This window comes from Ciona intestinalis, unplaced genomic scaffold, assembly GCF_000224145.3.
Source record: "Ciona intestinalis unplaced genomic scaffold, KH HT001214.1, whole genome shotgun sequence".
Taxonomy (NCBI): Eukaryota; Metazoa; Chordata; class Ascidiacea; order Phlebobranchia; family Cionidae; genus Ciona; species Ciona intestinalis.
The window spans coordinates 5307-13551 of NW_004191535.1; positions in this window are offsets into that span (position 1 = coordinate 5307).

Below are 8245 nucleotides of genomic sequence, written 5' to 3' on the forward strand. Positions count from 1 at the left end.
GTTAACTGACAAATTTAAGTAGTGTAATACTGTAATACACTTACAAACAATTTTAAAAACATTAACTACTACTTAATTTAAAAGTAACAGAAAACGCTAAGTGAACGGTACACTACACACTCTGTTTTGCTCCAAACATAATTTCATTTTCCGCCAGCAAAGCCTAAATCAGCTGTTCGATTAGAACAGGTTCGTGACGTAATTTACGTCATAGTGCCCGCGAGTGACGCAACAATAGGCGATTTTTTTGGCACTTTTTAAAACGTTTTTTTGGCCAAACTAAATATTTTTTTGACAAAAAAATTCCACAGGTAGTATTTATTAAATGCAAATTTTGATTTAAAACCAACACTAAACACATATCTATATTATATAAGTATACCTGAAATGCTTTCTTAACATCATCAGAAACTTGTAAAAGTTCTTCAGACCCATTTAATTGTTTTCGACATTCATCACAACATTGATCACTGCTTTGATGTACTGTATAATTAATTCACAATTCATAAAAAAAGATTAGGTTCTAATTATTTCAGCATACCAAGTATTAAACATTTCTTTGATCTCAGAATTATTCTGCTTTCAATGCATTTGCCATTCCATGATAATAACGGATGTGACAGCACGTTCTTTGATGGTATAGTGCTTGTGACACCTTTACATAACTTATATGTAGAGAGGGAACCTATTAAATCATTCTTAGTCTGGTAAGTAAAAACACGGAATATACGGTATCAAATATTAAATTTCCAATCTCAAGTTTAGACACATCCATCTGCCAGCCAGAAAATACAACTTCTTTTATGGTTATGTCATCTCTTGAATTACCATTCTGTGACAAACGTTTAATTGGGTAAACAATGGTTTTATAAAGATGATGAAATCTACACTAAGTAATGAACCATTTACGATGTACCTTATATGTGGAACAAGAATTCGTTCCTCCTTTAATTCAACAACCAGTGCAAATGTTTATAGAAAATCCATTTCTCTGCATCATAGGAATCATTGTTATTTCTTTTAATAATCTTATCTCTGCATCATAGGAATCATTGTTATTTCTTTTAATAATCTTATTAAACAAGCTTAATTTATTTAGAACGTGTCTTAAAATATAGGCCAATATAATAAATGTTAATGTTAAATCACAGTATCACACCTTTCATTTTGTCTGACAAAAGATCAAATGATTTGATAAGCTGACTGAGATTGCTGTGTCTCACTGGTCTTAATGGCTGACGCTGAGTTGGTAATTTTCTGTGAGGCATACTGAATGAGCAAACCTTGGGAAGGTTTTCAGATGGCCTAGCTCCCACCCTTAGCTCCTTTTTAGTTCCACTGATCAAAATATCTTCAGTAACAAAATGAAGCTAACAAATACACACTAAACAAATACCAGCACTAAACAAAATTGATATAGCAACTCTTGTACAGTTTTAATATGTGTTATGATGTCATAAACATTTATTATTTCATTTTAAAACAACGTAAACGTGGCGATTGAGCGCCGTTTCCTAACTTGGTCTATACTAACTTTGGTTGCATCCAACTCTTGTACAGTTGCGATACATTAGTTTAACTGGAACCACTGGTGTACTGCGGTATTTGAAGGGGTCCCAGTCACAGAAATAAAAAAGAATAGAACGCGCATCTCTAACGTCGATGATACACTCTCTCTTTTTCACGACTCGTTCCCGTTTACTATAGTAATCAATGGAAGCCATAGTAAACAATGGAAGCCAGGTCGTTTTATGTAGTTTTTCTTCGTTTTATGACTTAATTTAAGTTTATACGGAAAAATAACTATTTCCAAACATATATATATTTCTAACAAACCGTTTTTTGAACGTTTTTAATTAGATTATATCACGGTCTTGGGCAGATGGGCGTTTTACTCTTTTTTATTTCTGTGGTCCCAGTTTACATCGTAAAATCAGAGAAAATAGTGTAGCTTTCTTTGGTGAAATGAAGTTAGCACTTACTACACTCCGCACTGTAGAGATGGAAATTTTCTCCATGCAGAATCTGTTTTGTCAATAATAAGCTTTATATTAAAATTTTGTTCAATTTCTATACTGCACTACTTTCTAGAATAACCTAATGTGAAAAGAAATAGCAACTGTCAAAAGATAAATTGAAAGGCACTCCAATATTTCAAAAGCTTTTCAAAATTTCAACTTGAACTAAAGAAAATAGTCTATTTGAACTAAAGAAAAAAGTAAAAACAGCAAACATAACCCAAACTTTACCTACTCCACTGCCACCATCCCAGCTAACACAAAACGTTCACACAACTTTGGCGACGTTGTAATTTGGTTCTATAAGGACATACGCCAACAGCGTTGGCAATGCCTATAAAAGATTGTGCTTTGGTAAATTTTTCACATAACGTTGTAATCTGGTTTTATAAGGGTAGGTAAAAAGTATATATTTATCTACTGTTCCTGTGTATATTGATATATACAAGAAATCCCTTTTGCTGACGAAATAAAAAACAGTATAATAACCGACTCCTACCATGATGCGTTTTTTAATTGTTACAGAGTAATATGACAACGTTATTTTTGCGCGTGTACCCAACGTTACTTAATAACAAATTTTTTACGTACCATATTGGGAAATTTAAACAATTCAACGTAAATCAATACTTTATCCTCGCGTAACCGGAAAACGACAGTCGTTATAACACGGGTTTAACACCTCGTGCCAGCTTACGAGTTACCATTACTTTGTGGGAAACCCTTTGGGTTTAAAATGAATGTCTGCATGAAAAGTATGCGGGTAGATTGCTAGTTTCATAATTGTGGCAACGTTTTAATATATCGTTTCCCGTCTGGTGGGCCTGACGGTTCGTTAGGAAATTATTTATGAATTTCATATGACGTTGTCCGTAATTCAGCTTTCTTAAATCTGTAAACTATACAAGATGTTTTCAAATTGTGTGTTTTACATTCTAATTTCTTTGTAATAAAAAATTCATTGAAGTCCCCAGTTAATAAAAATGAATTTTATAAAGGTAAAAAAAAAACTCTGCTTGGAGACTAAATCAGCCCCGTGTTCCGTTTCATTTTGTGCAAAACTGTGATTGTTTCATCAAGTTCAGATGAACAGTCGCCAGCACCAAATAGTCATGTGGCCGCATCGGTATCTTCTGACAAAATTAGAGAACCTGAAACAGATCAATGGTTACGCCTAGTCAGATAAATTTACTGCCAAATCACCAACCGTTTGTGTTGCCAGCATGCACGGATAACTTTTCCACGAATCAATGAAGAAGGTAACCAAATTAGAAAACAATTTAATAAATTGGGTTAATGCACATTAAATAAAACATAATGACGTTGATGAAATATTATTACTTCAATATTTACATCAAATAATGGTCAATTGTGCACATGTATTCAACAGCTAAAGAAACTGATAACTTGGATGTTTTAGATTTGTCTATCAATATTGATGGCCTTCCTGTTTTTTTCCAGTACTGGTTCTTGCTTCTATTACCAATATATCACCACAGATTGTATTTACTGTAGCGATTTGTTAGGCACATCAAAACCATCAAATCTTGATTTCTTGACTGACACAATAGAACATTTTGGTTGCAATCAATGAAGGTCTAGAAGTTATAGAAAGTTTTATTCAGTGCGGTAAAAAATTGTGCTTAATTTCTCCTGTGTTTTTGTGTAGGTATTAATAATTTGGTTTACCCTGAGGGTGCAAGCTCTTTACTGGTTCAATGAATTTGTTTCCCAATGTAACTATATGGTGACGAATTTTTAGTTTATAATGTACATTGTCTTGTTCACCTTGCTAATGAACAGGGACCGCTGTATTGCTTTTAAATTTGAAAACTTCAACTGTTCAAGTTGTTAAGCGACTATACGAATCTGAACCAACTATTCCTGTGAAACAAGTGTATATGAAATCTCCTGATAATGCCTATTTATTTTGTCTTCGGAATGCTAAAACTAATGGGATTGTTGTTGTTTTAGCTGAGGCAAGTTCAGTTTGCGTTAAATGTAAATATTTGATTAATTGGAGCATATAAAGGAATTGCAAATAGCCAAAGTACATACCCAAGAGCAACTTACTTTATCTTGGGAAGCAATCTGTTGTAAAACTTTGTCTACTATTGTTTTTCTTGCTGTTTTACACGAAGTGATGTTTTATTTTTGAAGATACGGAACATCACTAATAATATTAAGTGTTTAAATATTTAGAGCTGTTGTTATCGTTCTTCCTGTATACATGGTTTATGTAGAGCTATACAAAAAGTAATCATACATTCATAATATGTTTGTGCTGTTGTTGGATTTTTAGAGGATGACTCAATTGACATTGTTTGTACATCTTGGATTGTTCATAAAGAGGATGTGAGTGCTGTTCGTTACTTTCATATTGCATCATAAATACTAATAACATATTGTTGGTGGTAGAGTAGAATCATATTGGCCTCCTGGCAATGCAAAAGTGAAAGTCGCCAGACAAGATGTTCCCGACCGGAAATGGACTCTACATCGTATCAGAATATTTACATATGAAGGTGAATAAGTATTGTTTTAATGCAACAACTACTTGGACTATATTTGAGAGGAGTTACCAATGAATAGTTTATTTAATGTTTATAGTAATGGAGTTACAAAGAGGGCTAAATATGCGGAAACATCAAGTTTGTAGATGGTTATATAGTAATGCAGTTACAAAGAGGGCTAAATATGCGAAAACATCAACTGTAGAGACTGATGTGGAATTGGAAACTAGGAAAAGACCTCACAAAAAGCCGGGACGATACGTGCTTTCAGAGTTGCAGGGTAAGCGAGATTTATATTGTAATCAGTGTATGAACATTAATTGTGTTACTTATTTTTTAACAGAAATTCAAGTTGATGTTGATGAATCAACTCCACCGGCTAAAAGTACTTATACTTTTTTATTTTATCTTAATATTCTTTGATCCACATATTTTTTCATAAAGCTACAGTGATGAAGCTTATGCTTTCCAAATTAATGTAATGGAAGGTTGGTATTTTACCATTAATGTAATATATAGTTTAAATAAATTTGGTATAGTGTTCCTTGTTAGTCTAATATACTATAAAAATGACAGATTTGATCCACATATTTTTTCATAAAGCTACAGTGATGATGCTTATGCTTTCCAAATTAATGTAATGGAAGGTTGGTATTTTACCATTAATGTAATATATAGTTTAAATAAATTTGGTATAGTGTTCCTTGTTAGTCTAATATACTATAAAAATGACAGATTTGGTGGTTTCAACAAAACATCAGATGTTGCTTCAGCAACCGTGTCGACTCCAACAACAACATCAGATGCTGTTTCACCAACCGTGTCAAATAAGGAAAACTGTTTACCAGTTTCAAACAATGCTCTTTTGCGTGAGTTTCATAGTATATTTAGTTTCAAACAATGCCCTTTTGCGTGAGTTTCATAGTATATTTATAAGTTATTTTTATGCCAGTTTTCTGTTTTTCCATATTATATACTATTTGTTTTTTATTTACTCTTCAATTTTTAGTCAAGATGCTGCAATCGTCAACCCCAGAGACTGATGACTGTGATCTGGAAGAGCCAATCAATGGTCAACATGAAACCATAGATACTCAATAGGTAGATAGGAGACAATTAAACCCGATGAGCAATAGGATTAAATAAAAGAAACAAATGCTCTGAATGGGATAGTTTAGAATCAGAGGTAAATACGGTAATGTATATGCTATTATTTTTTGTTTCGATTAAATGCTTTGGTAATGTATATGTTTAAATATAGTTGAGTAAGGGTTACTTAAATTTTAAGCAGGGGTTTAAAAACCTTGCCTATAAAGTTGGTTTGACAAAACACATGTCATCACCATCGGAATCTGCAGCTGACCTGATGGCAGAGGTGTACCAAGGTGTGTGTGCTTGTAGACAAAATAAGCCAGTATTGAAAAATTTACTGGTATATTAATTTCAGAATATTGTAAATGGCCTAGCTTTGAAGCACTAAATGACAAAGCTCAGTAGAGATGGCCTACAAGTTGCCTGTCAATGTCATCTACAGCCTGCAGAAATTTTAAAGTGTTATGATGTCATTCAAATGTATGCAGAACAAAATGAGCCTTCGGATAATAGCAGTTCAGAACCTAATCTTTCCGAAGAAGATGTGGCGATGGTAGACTATATTGCAGGGTATATTATAAAAAAATTAAGAATGAAGAAAGGTTTATCGACTAATGAAGAAATTTTCTTGGGTGCCTGCGTAGTGCCCGCAGAAATGTTTTTAGTCAAGGTGTCTGAGCCTCTTAAGCGAGTTCGTATTGACTCTGAAGTTCATTTTAGAAAAAGCAGATGCTCCAAAATGAATGATCTGCGTCTTCAACTACTAATGTTGAACAAATTGCATTAGATGTTTGCTTAGTGTTCATACGAAAAATTTGCTTTTTTTGTAAAATAAGAGGTCATCGTTATGCTGCAAAACTTAAGCAGGAATTACTAACAAAGTCTTCATCCAGTAAAGCACTGCGGAAATCCTTAAAATAAAAAAGCAGCCATGTTTTAACTTTCAGATGATTTAAAAATAGGCAGTCAGAACTTCTGCAGTGCTAATTCAAATATTTGTTATATTTATCGTTATAAGTTTGGTCACTGCTTAGTAAACGTTGTAATTAATGGAATTGGGTAGGCTATATGATAAGAGCCCAGCTACAGAAACACAAATCAGTTTTTAGGTCTTTTTGTACAAGGTTCAGAGGTTCCACAATATGTGAAGTAATGCAGTTGTCTTTTAGTTCTTACACCACAGTGTATGTCTGGGATTCTGATGGCTGAAGTAGGCCTCCAATGAATCGTGTGAAATCCGTCGAGTAGCAACAAAAGTAAGTCCGTGATTGAGTAAATATTACAAGTTCCACCATGTCCCAATGAAGCCATACACAACCCCTCATAAGTTTGGTGAGAGAGGAATCATTGCCAAATTTATTCTGATTAGCCTCTATTTCAATAATCTTTTTGACATGATTTAGGTTGTTTTTAATGAAGAAGTGAATAACCTTGATGAATGGCAAAAGATGTTTTATAAAAATTAAATTCAAAAACACACGCAAGAAGATATCACCCGGATGTAATCAGATGGGCTAATTGATTATGCTGTTCACCTGCTGCTTATGACCATATAAGACGAAGCAATATTTTAATTTCTTCCGTCTTCACGAATAAAAGTTACAGGTTTGTGTGTCTTACAGATGTAATTTGCTGGTATTTATTCATGGAATCTTTAAAAAAAACATTACAGAAATTGCATTCCTGCTACAACAGGTTTAAACAAAACTGCAATTGCTGAAATAGAACGTGTGGCAAAGAAAAACAATCAATTAATTGGTTTCATTACATTAGATGAAATGAAAAGTGAGTTAGTAACCGAGTTGCTTAAAATACAAACAGTGGTTTGACCTTTTATTTATTATGTTTAAAGTTCGCGAGAATGTAGTTATTCGTGATGGAAAGTTAGAATGGGTTTGCTGAGCTTGAAACTGTTGAACAGTCTACAAATCCATAAAGGTTAGCTTTGTAATCATAAATCAAGCCCTTTATACAAAACTAAACAGTTCAATATTTTTCAGTTTTCTACGTGAGAACAGTTAAACGGGAAATTCACCTCCCCCTTGCATGGGGTGTCCCACAAAATCTGCTGCAGCCTACCACATGGCATTAATTTTTTGGAAGCTGCTCTCTGAATGTGAAAAGAGAGGTCTGCAGATTCATGCTGTAGTTGTAGATAGACATAGACTGTCACTTAATCGCAGGTTTTTTAAACTGATTAGTGGCAGTAACCAGGTCCCCCTAGATGGAAAATTTACTGCTCCAAACCCAAATGCACCACATCGACCCATCTACTTATGTTCGGACCCTTGCCATTGTTAAAGGTATATTCATTTTTATCTTACATAAAAACTAACTGTACAAAATAATAGCAGCAAATAAGGAATTATAAATTGCAGACTGTTCGCAACTGGTGGCACACGATATATGAATATCAATGGTGGAAATATACTGTGGACAGACATTGTTAAATTATATGAAGTGGTTGCAAAGTCACCAATCCTAAATTCTTCAGGACTAACTGTGGATTACATTAAACTTACACCATACAGCAAAGCAACCGACGAGTATCACTTATCCTAACTTGAAAATTTATGTATTACTTATTTGTGCAAATGAACAAGTTAACTTAGCTAAGGATGT